The 16232-nt window shown below is 46.9% G+C and overlaps 1 pseudogene; it reads left to right on the forward strand.

Moving 5' to 3' along the window:
- LOC112124918 overlaps positions 1-16232 on the forward strand; it is a 377084-nt pseudogene that overhangs the window by 176212 nt on the left and 184640 nt on the right.

Consider the following 16232-nt stretch of genomic DNA (forward strand, 5'->3'; position numbering starts at 1 on the left):
CGATTCCTGTCTCTGAGATTTCCTTTCTCTCCGGCACAGAGAGTGACCTATGTCTGGATTCTCTCTGTCACCCATCAGGTGTTGGGATGGTGAGTGACAATGAGGAAGAGAAACCCCAGCAGGAAGATGCTGAGCAAGTAGAACCACATGGGACGTTATCAGGAAGATCCAAAGGGAATGTTTCCTGGAGTTGTGCACTCCCAGAAAAAGCAAAAGCCTGTGAGACCGAGCAGATGCCAGAGGAAAACTTGAGGAGCCACTCAGACCTTATTACACGCGAGAGAATCAACTTGGAAGAGACATGCTACACATGCCATGAGTGTGGGAAAAGCTTCAGTGGGAGCTCAGACCTTTTCACACATCAGAGAATCCACAGAGGAGAGAGACCGTACACGTGTTCTGAGTGCGGGAAAAGCTTCAATCAGAGCTATACCCTTATCAGACATTGGAGAACCCACACTGGAGAGAAACCCTACACATGTTCTGAGTGTGGGAAAAGCTTCAATCAGAGCTCAAACCTTATCAGACATAGGAAAATCCACACAGGTGAGAAACCTTATGGGTGCTCCGAGTGTGGGAAACGCTTCATTGATAGTTCAGCCCTCATCTCACATCAGAAAATCCACACAGGAGAGACGCCCTACACATGTTCTGAGTGTGGGAAAAGTTTCAATAATAGCTCTGACCTCATCAAACATCGTAGAATCCACACAGGAGAGAAACCCTACATGTGTTCTGAGTGCAGGAAAAGCTTCAATCAGAGCTCAATCCTTATTAGACATCAGAAGATCCACATGAGAGAGAACTGTAATAAATGCCTTGACTAGGGCTAGCCAAAGATTTTTTCTTTTAAAAAAAATCACATTTGCTAATTCCCACAGAGTGATCTTTGTACCATCTTCACCGTGGTCTCTCAGCTCCCCCAGATAAGTTGCCTGCTTCTGCCTTTTGCAGCTCACCACCTTTGGGGTCCATCCTGTGATCTTTTCTATCAACTCCTTTCCTTTTGAGTTGTAGGAGTGTGCGTCCCTCCAGCCAGGAACATTCATCAGCTCCAGGTGGGGGAGAGAGGTTTGATCCCAACAAGCTACACTGAGGCAAAAACTACCTGTGCCTTACATCCACTAGGATTGTACATGGTGTTGGCTGCCCGAGTTAGTGATCTTGGTGTAAAAAGACAATTATAGTTGCAGTGCAGATGCAGCCCAGGTGCAGTGGTTGGCATTAGCTTTCCCCTTGACCTGACCTAAACTCCATCACTTTTTCTAGTCTAAACAAACCCTGAGCATCACGGTTATACTGTTCCCCCATTTCAAAGCAATTGTTAGTCATCAAGTTCCCCCTTCAGGAACAAATTGTTTCATTCCCAGTTGCTCTGATGTTGCTTCAGGTTGTGCTGCAGAGCTGATATTTTTACTACCATTTTCCTCACTTAAAATATATTGAACTATAACAAAGAGCAGGAACAGGGCAGGGATAGGGAAAAATGTCATTTCACCCTCTGTAACAGAAGAAGACAGGGTAAATCAGAGGGATTCCCTTATTCCTCATCACCATCGCAATCCCTCTCTTGTTCAGTCGGTTAGGTCAATATTTTTTCTAAAGGGCTGGGAAGAGGATTCCCTAGTGAATGACTTGGAACTAAGCAAAATACCCATGCATTGGGCTCCCAAAGCAGTTGTGGCACGGGCTCTACAGGAGGTTGCTCCTGAAGAGATCTCCTTCCTAATCAGGTGCGTATTGCCTATTATTTGGGAAATGCAATCCCTATCTAGGTAGAGATGGGAAAAATGGAAGTGACATTTCTGTTCAGCTCACCCCTGGGAGATGCTGCTGCAAATGTATAGAAAATGAAATCCATGTTGAGTGTGATATAGCTGCAGAAAGAAACCTATTTTTAATAGATACCTGACATTTGGTGTTTTACAGGGAATCTAAGCCGCACCTGAATTTAGTCCCTAATTTAAACCTGTGCCACCAGATTAAAGAAATAAAAGGGCATTTTGGGGGGAGTTATACCTCACTATCACTACTGATATGTTGTGTGGTTGGTGAAGAATTCTATGCCAGAGAAGTGTAAAATTACTCGAAGTAAGGTCAAAGATTTGACAAGAACTCAGGTAGAAATTGCAGGTACAAGTGGTTGATTTTCACCCCAGAGATGGAAGCTATGGTGACCTGTGGCCCAGGTAAACTATTTTTAGAACGCTGCTCACTAGTTAAGTGGCATTGATCACGCTCCTAAAGGATGCCATGATTAAATTGGGAACAACTGTCTTTTTCAGCTGATTCCTTCAGAGCCATTCCATGCCTATGGGTCCCAGTCTGGCTGCCTTGTTGGACAAGAAGCACTTCCATGCTGGGCAAATGATTTGTAGCCAATGAGGGAATGTATCAGATTCCAAGTTCAGACTGCAGGATGTATGAATACTGAGTCCAACGTCTGTGGTTTGGTCTCTTAGTTTACTCTTGAATCTAATGCATTTGTATCACTTCTCCACCTCCTGCTACTTTGAAAGATTAGAAAGTGTGAAAAAGAAGCACAGGTGGTTTTTCTCATGATGCAGCCTTCCCACATAGTGAGAGACCCCTTCCACCCACACTTCTGGGAGAAGACCCAGGGAGAAATGAACTCACAGAAAAGGAAGGCTTCTAGGTTATTGTAGAATGTGACTTCACACAAAGCTCACTGGGTGGAAATGGGAATTAAGAGAAAACTGCCCTATAGGTTTATATTTTGTAATAGTTGAATAAGTTGTTACCAGCAGCAATGAAATTAAACATGAAGTTAATTAGTGTAAGGCTGCTTCTGTGATAACTTTCAGTGTTACAAGATGATTCGGGTTTTCTTCTAGTTCTCTCCCTGCCCCCTCCTACTATATCGGAAATGGTGGTTAATCCTGAAATTAAAACCTCACTCCAAAGGAATTAGAGTGGGGGAATATGTGAGAGAAATAGCATGTACGAGAAGAGAGACCCAGTATGGACTGTAATTATTTCTATTTCTAATGGAATTTATTTTGATAAATTTTAAAATAAATCTTCTGTTAGGAGGAAAATTACTTGAGACAAGATGTGTAACCTTTTACCCATTCCCCACAGTGCTGATGTTTTTGTTTGTTTGTTTCTCTCTCCTCCGGTGGTTGCTTTTTAATAAAAGAATAGTTTTGGTTTGAAAGCAATCTTTATTCCATTAACTGAAAGCAAACAGATCCCTACGAAGCAACAGGAAATTTTCTTAAACCTTCATAGTGCATTGTCTGCACCAATCACAATCCCCTCCTAGCATTACAAGCACTGCACTGCTGTACAGAGCAACAAATTAGTGGCTTTCAGCTTCAAATTGCTGCCTCAAGGTATCCCTGATCCATATGGCCCCGCACTCTCCCCCTCTAATAGCCCTGGTCTCTGGCTGTTCAAATTCAGCCTCCTGGTGCTGAGCCTCAGTGGTCCAGCCCTGAGTGAAGCTTCCTCATGGTGCTTAAAATAGAATCATAGACTTTAAGGTCAGAAGGGACCATTATGATCATCTCGTCTGACCTCCTGCACAACGCAGGCCACAGAATCTCACCCACCCACTCCTGTATCAGACCTGTGTCTGAGCCATTGAAGTCCTCAAATTATGGTTTAAAGACTTCAAGATGCAGAGAATCTTCCAGCAAGTGACCCGTGCCCCACGCTGCAGAGGAAGGCGAAAAACCCCCAGGGCCTCTGCCAATCTGCCCTGGAGGAAAATTCCTTCCCGATCCCAAATATAGTGATCAGCTAAACCCTGAGCATGTGAGCAAGACTCACCAGCCAGACTCCCAGAAAAGAATTCTCTGTAGTAACTCAGATCCCACCCCATCTAACATCCCATCACAAGCCATTGGGCATATTTACTGCTACTAGTCAAAGACCAATTAATTGCCAAATTTAGGCTATCCCATTATACCATCCCCTCCATAAACTAATCAAGCTTAGTCTTGAAGCTGGATAGGTCTTTTGCCCCCACTACTCCCCTTGGAAGGCTGTTCCAGAACTTCACTCCTCTGATGGTTTGCTGTAAAGCCTTGGAGCTCAATGTGCCTGATTTCCTTGTTCCTAGGTGCACCAGGGTGAGTTTTTTCCTTCCTGCTTGGTCACTGATGCTTGCTAGAGCTAGGGCTTTGGTCCAGCTGGTTCAACAGGCTGGCTGCAATAGATTGGGGCCCTAGAATTTAACAGTCTGGAGAGAGATTCTTGAGGGTTGACCTGATGGTTGTGTTTCTTGCTACTTCACCTGATGCCCACAGGTTTGGTCCTTGTACCTGCAGCTGCCACGCTCTTCCTCTTGCCCACATGGCACTTAAGAGAAGCAGTACCAGGGCCATTCTTAATAGTCAGGAAAAGGCAGGAGGGAGAGAATCCCCGGCTGGAGCCCAGCACGCCTTTCCTCCTCTGGGCCCTAGAGCAGTGGCAGCTGTTGCTGACAGCTCTAAGGGAATGCTTAAATGCCACAGAGCAACCGAGGGCAGGGCAAGAGGAGGGGAGGACCGTGCCCATGTGTGAATTCAAAGAGTAGTTGATATCCACTCTACATACATATTGATAAAAGTGAGCAGATACTATGCTGCTGAATATGATACATTTGATAGACGATTAAAGAGCACATCTTTATATAAATAATACCCAGAAATTGCTGATATCAATATCAACTGTCAATTTCTCTGTATAAGCAGACATCCATAGAAATATCAATATTTGGCCGTATAGGAACGATGAGGCTTCCCTCTACCGCAAATAAAGGAGAAATGTTGTCATGTTTTACATAAATTTTCACCTTACAGATAACCTACATGTTTCTCACTGTCCTGAGTTCCACAGGACATGGGGAAGCTCTAGGAGATGGCTCCCCTTGGGATCATGTATTACATGGATCCAAAGTCTGGGGGAAGCGAGACTCAACCTGCAGCCAGGAATACCAATTCCTAGAAGCTCCCTCCTATAGAGAACTCAACTGAAAGGTCGTGAAGAAGCTGGATGTTAGGTCATTTTGGCTGAGTGCTTAATGTGATGGATCAGAAATTCATTTGGGTGTCCCCACAGAGGTGGAAATGCTGCTGACTATGAAACTTCCTGTCTCTTTTGTTTTTAGTGCTTTAATATTAGTGGCCAAACATGCTACTCACAAACTTTCTCTCTCTCTCTCACACACACACTTTTCAAGAAAACCCTTGCAAGAAGTCAAAAATGCTTGCTGGATCTCACTGCTCTGCTTGATAGAATCCAAACACAAGCTGAACTTGTCAGACCTAGGTCAGGGCTGGCAGGGAGTTGGGTGTGGGATGGTTTCAATTACACAGACAGGCACTAGTGACAAAGTTCCAGAATGTGTGGGAGTGTAAAGCTGGTTGGTCCATGTTACACTCCCCTCCCAGCTGACATTGTCTGTCTACGAGAGGTGCAAATCTCATCTCTAATATGGCACATTCTGCCGAACATGAGAGGTACCTTCATTTATGCTCTGTGAGGTTTGATCTCTGTTTTGTTCACTGTGTTTGTGAATGAAAATTATAGACTACAATATGCAAGAAAAAATGCATCAGCACATGTGATTGCCCCGCCCACTGACAGAGAAATGCCACTGAGTTGAAGGTAATGACGTTTCTCTGTACTAGGTAGGGACTGGCTACAGAGCTTGCTTACACACACACCAGATGCGTTCAGCCTTAGATCTTTTAATGCTCTACCAGGAGTTTATTTACATGAGGTATATTTTACACACACAGCGCCACCTTGTGGCTGATTAATGGGATGCTAGACTCTAGTATACTAAAGGTTGCAATGCAGGGCCTCCAGGCTATTTGCCTATCATCCTTCTCTGGCTTCTGTCCAAAACCCCGGCAGAGCAACGAGGCATGCATTTGTAGACTCACACTCAGAGCCCAGTCAGATCATAGATTCTATAGCCTGGAGAGTTTGTTTTCTTCATATGGGGGTCTTCTCCTCTCCCTGCGTAGCCAGCAGTAATGCTTGATGTTCCTAACACACACAACCCCTCTCTTGTCAGAAGAGACCTCACTAGAAGTGTGGAGAATAGTTGCCCACCTAGAGCAGGGGCAGTTGTAGTGATATGATCTAGCTGAACGATAAAAGGATTAGAAAACACAATTTATAGGGATAGGCTAAAGGAGCTCAATCTTTTTAGCTTAAGACAGAGAAGGTTAAGGGGTGACTTGATCCCAATCTATAAATATCTAAGTGGGGAACAAATATTTAATACTGGGCTCCTCAATGTAGTAGAGAAAGGTTTAACATGATCCAATGGCTGGAAGTTGAAGCTATACCAATTCAGACTGGAGATCAGGTGTATATTTTTAACCATGAGAGTAACTAACCATTGGAATAACTTACAAGGGTCATGGTGGATTCTCTGTCTCTGACCATTCTTAAATTGAGGTTGGATGTTTTGCTAAAAGATCTGCTCAAAGAGTTATTCTGGGGATGTTCAATGGCCAGTGTTATACAGGAGGTCAGACTGCATGATTATAACTGTCTCTTCTGGTCTTGGAACCTATGAAACAAACTCCTTAAGTCTCTTAAGCCTGGTCTACACTATGATTTTAGGTCGAATTTAGCAGCGTTACCTCAATTTAAGCCTGGACCCGTCCACACGATGAAGCCCTTTTTTTGACTTAAAGGGCTCTTTAAATCCATTTCTTTACTCCACCTCTGACGAGGGGATTAGCGCTGAAATCAGCCTTTCCGGGTCGGATTTGGGGTAGTGTGGATGCAATTCGACAGTATTGGCCTCTGGGAGCTATCCCAGAGTGCTCCATTGTGACCGCTCTGAACAGCGCTCTCAACTCAGATGCACTGGCCAGGTAGACAGGAAAAGGCCCACGAACTTTTGAATCTCATTTCCTGTTTGGCCAGCGTGGCAAGGTGAAGGTGAGTGCAGTTTTCATCAGCAGAGGTGACCATGATGGAGTCCCAGGATTGCAAAAGAGCTCCAGCATGGAGCGAACGGGAGGTACGGGATCTCATCGCTGTATGGGGAGACGAATCCGTGCTAGCTGAATTCCGTTCCAGTAAACGAAATGCCAAAACATTTGAAAAAGTCTCCAAGGGCATGAAGGACAGAGGCTATAACAGGGACGCAAAGCAGTGCCTCATGAAAATTAAGGCGCTAAGGCAAGCCTACCAAAAAAACAGAGAGGCAAACGGCCGCTCCGGGTCAGAGGCAAACATGCCGCTTCTATGATGAGCTGCATTCCATGCTAGGGGGTGCCGCCACCACTACCCCAACCCTGTGCTTTGACTCCATCAATGGAGAAGCACACAACACAGAAGTGGGTTTTGGGGACGAGGAAGATGATGATGAAGAGATTGAAGATAGCTCACAGCAAGGAAGCGGAGAAACCGGTTTCCCCAACAGAGAGGATATGTCTTTCACCCTAGACCTGGAGCCAGTAACCCCTCAACCCACCAAAGGCATGCTCCCGGACTCTGAAGGTGGAGAAGGGACCTCTGGTGAGTGTACCTTTGTAAATATTACACATGGTTTAAAAGCAAGTGTGTTTAATGATTAATTTGCCCTAGCATTCGTGGCCAGTACAGCTACTGGAAAAGTCTGTTAACGTATCTGGGGATGGAGCGGAAATCCTCCAGGGACATCTCCATAAAGCTCTCCTGGATGTACTCCCAAAGCCTTTGCAAAAGGTTTCTGGGGAGGGCGGCTTTATTCCGGCCGCCATGGTAGGACACTTTACCATGCCAGGCCAGTAGCGCGTAGTCTGGAATCATTGCATAACAAAAGCATGGCAGCGTATGGTCCCGGTGTTTGCTCGCATTCAAACAACATCCATTCCTTATCTCTCTGTGTTATCCTCAGGAGAGTGATATCATTCATGGTCACCTGGTTGAAATAGGGTGATTTTATTAAGGTGTCCGTTCCTGCTCGGCTGTTTGGCTGTGGCTGAACAGAAATGTTCCCTGCTGTTAGCCACGCAGTGGGGGGAGGGGTGAAGCGATCATCCCAGAGAATTGGGTGTGTGTGTGGGGGGGGGGTTATTTGGGTTTGTGCTGCACACTAACCCGCAAACCGCAGCTCCTCCTTTTAAATTGCCAACGCATTTTAAATGGCCAACCCAATGGCCGCTTGATATGGGAAATGAGGGCGCTGCTGTTTGAAACCATTCCCACATGTTATGAAGGTTAAAGAAGCCAAAAGACTGTGGCTTACCATGGCTGCCTGCAAGCCGAATTCTGTTGCCTGGCACTGTGTGAGTGATCTCTCACACCAAACTGGCAGGCCCTCAATATAAGAGGCAAAATGCAACCTTGTAACGAAAGCACATGTGTTATGTAATGTGAACAGCAAGGTTTAACATGAAAGAGTATACCCACTGTTCTCTAAAATGTCTTTTTAACTACCACTCTCCCTTTTCCTCCACCAGCTGCAAATGTTTCTCCTTTGCAGAGGCTAGCGAAGATTAGAAGGCGAAAAAAACGCACTCGGGATGAAATGTTCTCTGAGCTCCTGCTGTCCTCCCACACTGACAGAGCACAGCGGAATGCATGGAGGCAGTCAATGTCAGAGTGCAAAAAAGCACAATATGAACAAGAGGAGAGGTGGCGGGCTGAATCGCGGGCTGAAGAGGATAGGTGGCGTCAGCTTGCTGACAGAAAGTAAGAGTAAATGCTCAGGCTGCTGGATCATCAAACTCATATGCTCCAGCGTATGGTTGAGCTGCAGGAAAGGCAGCAGGAGCACAGACCACTGCTACAGCCCCTGTGTAACTAACAGCCCTCCTCCCCAAGTTCCATAGCCTCCTCACCCAGACACCCAAGAATGCGGTGGGGGCGGGGGCCTTCATCCACCCAGCCACTCCACCCCAGAGAATTGCCCAAGCAACAGAAGGCTGGCCTTCAATAAGTTTTAAAGTTTTTAAGTTTTAAAGTGCAGTGTGGCCTTGTCCTTCCCTCCTCCCCTACCCCTCCCGGGCTACCTTGGCAGTTATCCCCCTATTTGTGTGATGAATTAATAAAGAATGCATGAATGTGAAGCAACAGTGTCTTTATTGCCTCTGCAAGCGGTGATCGAAGGGGGGAGGGGAGGGTGGCTAGCTTACAGGGAAGTAGAGTGAACTACTCCCTGTAATGGGTGGGGGAGGTTCATCAAGGAGAAACAAACAGAACTGTCACACCGTAGCCTGGCCAGTCACGAAACTGGTTTTCAAAGCTTCTCTGATGCGCACCGTGCCCTCCTGTACTCTTCTAACCGCCCTGGTGTCTGGCTGCGCGTAATCAGCAGCCAGACGATTTGCCTCAACCTCCCACCCCACCATAAACATCTCCCCCTTACTCTCACAGGTATTGTGGAGCGCACAGCAAGCAGTAATAACAATGGGAATATTGGTTTCACTGAGGTCTATCCGAGTCAGTAAACTGTGCCAGCGTGCTTTTAAATGTCCAAATGCACATTCTACCACCATTCTGCACTTGCTCGGCCTATAGTTGAACAGCTCCTGACTACTGTCCAGGCTGCCTGTGTATGCCTTCATGAGCCATGGCATTAAGGGGTAGGCTGGGTCCCCAAGAATAACTATAGGCATGTCAACATCCCCAACGGTTATTTTCTGTTCTGGGAAGAAAGTCCCTTCCTGCAGCTTTTGAAACAGACCAGAGTTCCTGAAGACGCGAGCATCATGTACCCTTCCCGGCCAGCCCACGTTGATGTTGGTGAAACGTCCCTTGTGATCCACCAGTGCTTGCAGCACCATTGAAAAGTAGCCCTTTCCGTTTATGTACTCACTGGCTTGGTGCTCTGGTGCCAAGATAAGGATATGGGTTCCATCTATTGCCCCACCACAGTTAGGGAATCCCATTCCAGCAAAGCCATCCACTATTATCTGCACATTTCCCAGAGTCACTACCCTTGATATCAGCAGCTCTGATTGCATTGGCTACTTGGATCACAGCAGCCCCCACAGTAGATTTGCCCACTCCAAATTGATGCCCAACTGACCGGTAGCTGTCTGGCATTGCAAGCTTCCACAGGGCTATCGCCACTCGCTTCTCCACTGTGAGGGCTGCTCTCATCCTGGTATTCTGGTGCTTCAGGGCAGGGGAAAGCAAGTCACAAAGTTCCTTACACATGTGAAAGTTTCACAGCCACTGGGAATCATCCCAGACCTGCAACTCTATGCGGTCCCACCAGTCTGTGCTTGTTTCCCGGGCCCAGAATCAGCATTCCACGGCATGAACCTGCCCCATTAACACCATGATTTGCACATTGCTGGGGCCCGTACTTTGTGAGAAGTATATGTCCATGTCTATGTCCTCATCACTCTCATCACTGCGCTGCCGTTGCCTCCTCGCCTGGTTTTGCTTTGGCAGGTTCTGGTTCTGCATATACTCCAGGATAATGCGTGTGGTGTTGAAAGTGCTCATAATTGCTGCAGTGATCTGAGCAGGCTCCATGATCCCAGTGCTATGGTGTCTGGGCTGAAAAAAGGCGCGAAATGATTGTCTGCCATTGCTCTGATGGAGGGAGGGGCGACTGATGACATGGCTTACAGGGAATTAAAATCAACAAAGGGGGTGGCTTTGCATCAAGGAGAAACACACACAACTGTCACACAGAATGGCCCCCTCAAGGATTGAACTCAAAACCCTGGGTTTAGCAGGCCGTTGATTTCACGGAGGGAGGGAGGAAGCAAATGAATACAAAACAAATCGGGTCTATTTCTTGTTTTGATCCACTCCATCTATCTTTTACATCTTAGGCTGGCAGCAGACGGTGCAGTAAGACTGCTAGCCATCATCATCTCCTGGGTGCTCGGCAGAAGATGCTGCATTATGATCAGGAGCGGCATCAGGGTTTTTGCCGCCCTAGGCGGCAGCGCTCCTCCTCTGAGCATTCAGTGGCGGGGTTCCTTCTGCTCCGCGTCTTCGGGACACTTCGGCGGCGGGTCCCGGAGCGAGTGAAGAACCTGCCGCCGAATTTCCGCCAAAGACCCGGAGCGGAAGGACCCCCCGCCACCGAATTTCCGCCGAGGGTGGCAAAATGCCGCCCCCCAAATCCTGCCTCCCTTGGCGACCACCTAGGCTCACCTAGTGGAAGTACCGGCCCTGATTACGATTGCTAGCCATCATCATCTCCTGGCTGCTCACCAGAAGATGGTGCAGTAGGACTGCTAGCCATCGTCATCTCCTGGGTGATCAGCAGAAGATGGGAATGACCTGGCTGAGTCACTCCCATGTCTGCCCAGGTGCCCCTGACCGACCTCACCGAGGTCGGCTAAAAGAGCACCCAGGAATACGACGACGACGGCTACCAATCGTAATGCACCGTCTGCTGCCAAAAAGCAATGAGCTGCTGCTGTGTAGCAATGCAGTCCCACGTCTTCCAGCACCCAGAAGACGTACAGTGACGGTGAGCTGAGCGGGCTCCATGCTTGCCGTGGTATGCACAGGTAACCCAGGAAAAAAAGGCATGAAACAATTGTCTGCTGTTGCTTTCATGGAGGGGGGGCCTGACGACGTACCCAGAATCACCCGCGACACTGTTTTTGCACCATCAGGCATTGGGATCTCAACCCAGAATTCCAATGGGCGGCGGAGACTGCGGGAACTGTGGGATAGCTACCCACAGTGCAACGCTCCGGAAGTCGATGCTAGCCTCGGTACTGTGGATGCAGTCCGCCGACTTAATGCACTTAGAGCATTTTCTGTGGGGACACACACAATCGACTGTATAAAAATGATTTCTAAAAAACCGACTTCTATAAATTCAACCTAATTTCATAGTGTAGACATACCCTTAGTGTCAAATGAGAAGAACACTCATATCAAGACTTCAGATCAAGCTTTTGGTATAGACAGAGGGACTACAAAGCAGAAATGAATAGTAAATGCCTTTAGTGCTCATGCTGATGTGCACAGACAAAGCGTGAAGGAATAGTTGCAAATGCTTTTGCTCCATGGGCAATGATGAACTAATTGACAACCTGAAAAATACTGAATGTATGTCACTGTCAGTGCATTGAATCACAGATATGTGAAATTGCTTCCTCTCTTGAACTGCAATTTCAAGGCTTATGAAGGCAGTTTGTCTCTGCAAACTAAACCTGTGGATTTTGTCAAACTTAAAGAAGAAACATCAGAACTTATTGCAGCTGAGATAATAAATGTTCTGAATAAGTATGGAAACAGATAATACAAAGACAAATTTTGGTGGTCGATGCAGACATGGAAGAAAACATTTGCACACCAAAGTAAAATTGAGCTTAAAAAAGGAAGCGATAGGCCTTGGATGTCCTGCTCACATCGTGCACAAATATACTAAATTACAGGGGATACTATCCTGGTAGACACTGAGAGCATTCTAATTAACAATTTTGGATATTTTCATATATTCACTGTTTGTGTGGAAACACTGCAAAGTTTTTATGAGTATGTGGGACAAGAATATCGGAATATACTGGGATACATATCTGTTGGAAGATTATTACAACAAAATGTAATATGGCCTGAAAATTCTTAGCATGCATAGAGGACAACTTTCTGATTCATAAAGTTGAGGAAACAACCAGGGGGTTATCCATTTTGGATCTGGTTTTGACTAACGGGGTAAATTAGTTGGGAATGTGAGGGTGGTGGGGAACTTGGGAGAGAAGTGATCATGATCTGATAGAATTCAAGATCCTGTGGAAAGGAGGACATGAGAACAGCAAAACAAGAGCACTGGACTTCAGACAGATGGATTTCAACCAACTCAGAGAAATAGTAGGCAAAGTTGTCTGCAAATTTGATCAGTATGCTCTCTGTTCCTACATCCAGGTAATTAATGAAGATGTTAAACAACTTCAGGCCAAGAAGAGGAGGTTAGACTAGATGACTTTTGTGGTCCCTTCTAACCCTATGATTCTATCATTCTATGACCACTTCTGCTCACATTTTACTATATCTTTCTAGAAAACGCATGAGACCTCCATCAGTAATCTAATTAATACATTGTTAAGGGAAAGGCTTCTTTCCAGAGGAGCATTGGAAAAAAATCAAACCACGAGCCTGGAGTTGATGAAAAGGCTGCTGTGAATGGCATTGGCAAGGCGATTGCTTGGACTGCAATTGCTGCAGCACAAAAGCCTGTGCCGCATGTCCTTGTGATTCACTGGGGATGTCTGCACACAGAGACCCTGTAATCTCTGAAGGTTTTGCAGGAAATGGAGTTACTCTCCTTTCACCTTCCTTTAATTGTTTCATCCTTTAAATAGATGAAAAATGGAGAAGTTAGAAGAAAAGTCCCAAAGAGCGGCAATGTGGCTAATCTGGCCAAGACCCTGTTAGTATATAGGCCTGTTTGTTAGCCCAAGATAGAATTTTGTGTTTGATTTTTGATACTCTTATATTAGGGGTCGGCAGCCTTTCAGCAGTGGTGTGCCGAGTCTTCATGTATACATTCTAATTTAAGGCTTCGCGTGCCGGTAATACATTTTAACGTTTTTTAGAAGGTCTCTCTATAAGTCTATAATATATAACCAAACTACTGTTATATGTAAAGTAAATGAGGTTTTCAAAATGTTTCAGAAGCTTTATTTAAAATTAAATTAAAATGCAGAACTTATTAGTTTAGTGTGATCCTTGCCCTTTCTTTTCCTTGCTGAGTTTTCCAATGTCTGGCACGTATTTGGATACTTTAAGCTGCACACAGGCTTCTGAGTTATCAGTTGATAACCGGCTGGCAGGAGGTCAGCGGCTGGAACCCCAGATTGGCAACTGAGGTGAGTGGAGCTGGTGGCTGGTAGGGCTGAGCAGGGCTGGAAGCCTGGACCCTGTCTGGCAGGGGGCCTGTGCTGGAACTCCAACCTGAAGCAAGGTGAATGGGGCTGCAGTGGGGACCCCGGCTGGCAAGGGGTCAGCAGCCAGAACCCCAGAGTGGCAGCGGGCTGAGCAGGTCAGCCCACCCAGCTCTGGGGTTTCAGGGGTGGGCTGAGCGTCTCCGCCAGCCCCCCTCTGGGGTTTCAGCCGCCGGCTCCTGCCAGCCAGGGGTTCCTTCCCCCAGGCCAGCTGTGGGTGCTGAGTGGGACCCTGGCTGACAAGGGGCCAGCAGCAGGAACCCCAGAGCAGCGACGGGCTGAGCAGCTCAGCCTGCCGCCGCTCTGGGATTTTGGCTGCCGGCTCCTGCCAGCTGGGGTGTCAGCCCGCTGCCAGCCTGGGGTTCCTTCCCCCAGGCCAGCAGCGGGTGGGATCGGCGGCGGGACCCCGGCTGGCAAGGGGCCAGCAGCGGGAACCCCCAGAGCGGCGGCAGGCTGAGCTGCTCAGCCTGCCCCGCATGCCATCAAAAATCGGCTTGCATGCCACCTTTGGCACGCATGCCATAAGTTGCCAACCCTCTTATATCCGTACTAATATGTGTGAACAAAGACACTGTATGTTGCTTCTGCCCAGCCAGATGGGCTTGTTAGTATAATGGAAAAGTTAAGGGATAGAGCTAAAGTGTTACTAGGTATGATGGGCGTGTAATATACGAGCATACACTGGAAGGCTGCCTGGCTCCTCTCTCAAACCAAGGTAAAGCAACCAGTTGGGAGGGGCAAGGACGGGGATGGGGGGAGGAATAAGACACACTAAAAGCCAAAGAAAAGCCTGGCCTTGACCAGTACACAATCTCACTTCCTACCCCTCCCATGGGATACAAAAGAGGTGGCACCGAGCCCCTAGACTCATGACTACCGGCATGCACTGCAGGTATATTTGGGGCTGCTAAGAAAGAGGAGGGGGAAAGGGGACATGGCTAAAGGTTCTGTGGTGTCAGAGCTGTGAACAGAACACTGGAAAACAGACTCTGCTGGCATGTGGAACTATGGATATGCTTGCTTGAAACTAACCCCAATAAACATCACGTTGCCTGCACTTCGGATTTCTGGTCTCTTGATTTCTGCCTGCGTGACAAGAACCAGGGGAGGGAGTGAAGGGAAAGCCCCCAAACAGAGCCCCCTGCTGAGTAAAGAGGCGATTCAGGATCCAGTACCCAGTGGTCCCTGGTTGAATGCATCTCCTCTCCCCACAGCTTGGTTGATCTTTTCAGGAAATGGAGAAGACTGCCTTTGCCTAGCTATATATTGCTTGCAAAAGAAACAGGTCTTTTTGGTGACAAGTGTTGAAAGGAGACACTAGACAAATGTGGAGACAAGAAAAATGTCCCCATAACTGAACTTACATCTGTGGATGTTGAAGCCACAACACAAAGTGCTAAGCACTATATGACCACGGCTGGTGTCAGAAGAGTCTCTACCAAAGCATCTTTCCACCAGCAGAGGCCTCTCTATGCACAGAACTCCTGGTAGCTTGATGTCTGCAGGCAGTGGAGAACTTTATTTTGGCATCTCTTTGTCTCTTTTGTGGTGAACATCTGCAGTGGCTGTTAATAGGCCGCTAGACAGTGATCTTTGGAAACAGCTGGCTGAAAAGCCTTCCTACTAACCAGGAGATCCTGGCTTGGCCTGCCAGTTCTTCCTTACTGAACCTAATGTCTCTGTTGGCTCCTTTTTTGTATCTCTTTTCATAAAAAGAAAAGACCTGTCAGCACAATCCTTCTAAGTGCTTGTTCTAGACAGAGAGAGCTTTCCTTGCAGCTAAGTCTTGGTGTAATGGAGCATGTCTCACCACTGCGGCACCTCCTGCTGGCCATCCTGGGAATTATATGGGCTACTCCAGCAAGCCTTCTCCTGATCGGTTCTCCCAATAAGTCCTTTCCTGATTGGCTGGGTTCTGCACAGCCTCTTCAAGGCTGCCTTATCCTTTCTCCTGCCTGTGTGGGGCAGCCACCCCACCACACTTGAAAAGTGGCAAATCAGAAGTCTGGAGCTGATGGAAAGGTTACCATGACTCAGAATTGAGCCGAGGTTACTGTGTGACGTTGTGCAGTCTATATGGTTTTATAAAAATATAAGTGAATGTAAGGTAATTGGGATATGCTTCATGCAAAAGGTCTCTTGTAAGGTATCATTACAAAGCTCATAATCTACTGAGTGTGATCATCCTATTTGTAGAAATGTACCACTCTTGTATCTAAAACTAGAAATATAAAACATAACTCTGCGGGCCTATTGTAATTATGTAAAGTGTGGGCCATTAATGATGGTTTGGAATCTTGATGACTCCCATTAACAAGGACCATTGTCTGCAGATGACTGTGTTTACCTGTGAGTCTTCCTGTATATGTGTGTGCTGGCAAGTGAGTAATGAAGTCTTGCAGTGAC

Source organism: Terrapene carolina, unplaced genomic scaffold, assembly GCF_002925995.2.
Source record: "Terrapene carolina triunguis isolate 2854851 unplaced genomic scaffold, T_m_triunguis-2.0 Scaffold751, whole genome shotgun sequence".
Taxonomy (NCBI): Eukaryota; Metazoa; Chordata; order Testudines; family Emydidae; genus Terrapene; species Terrapene triunguis.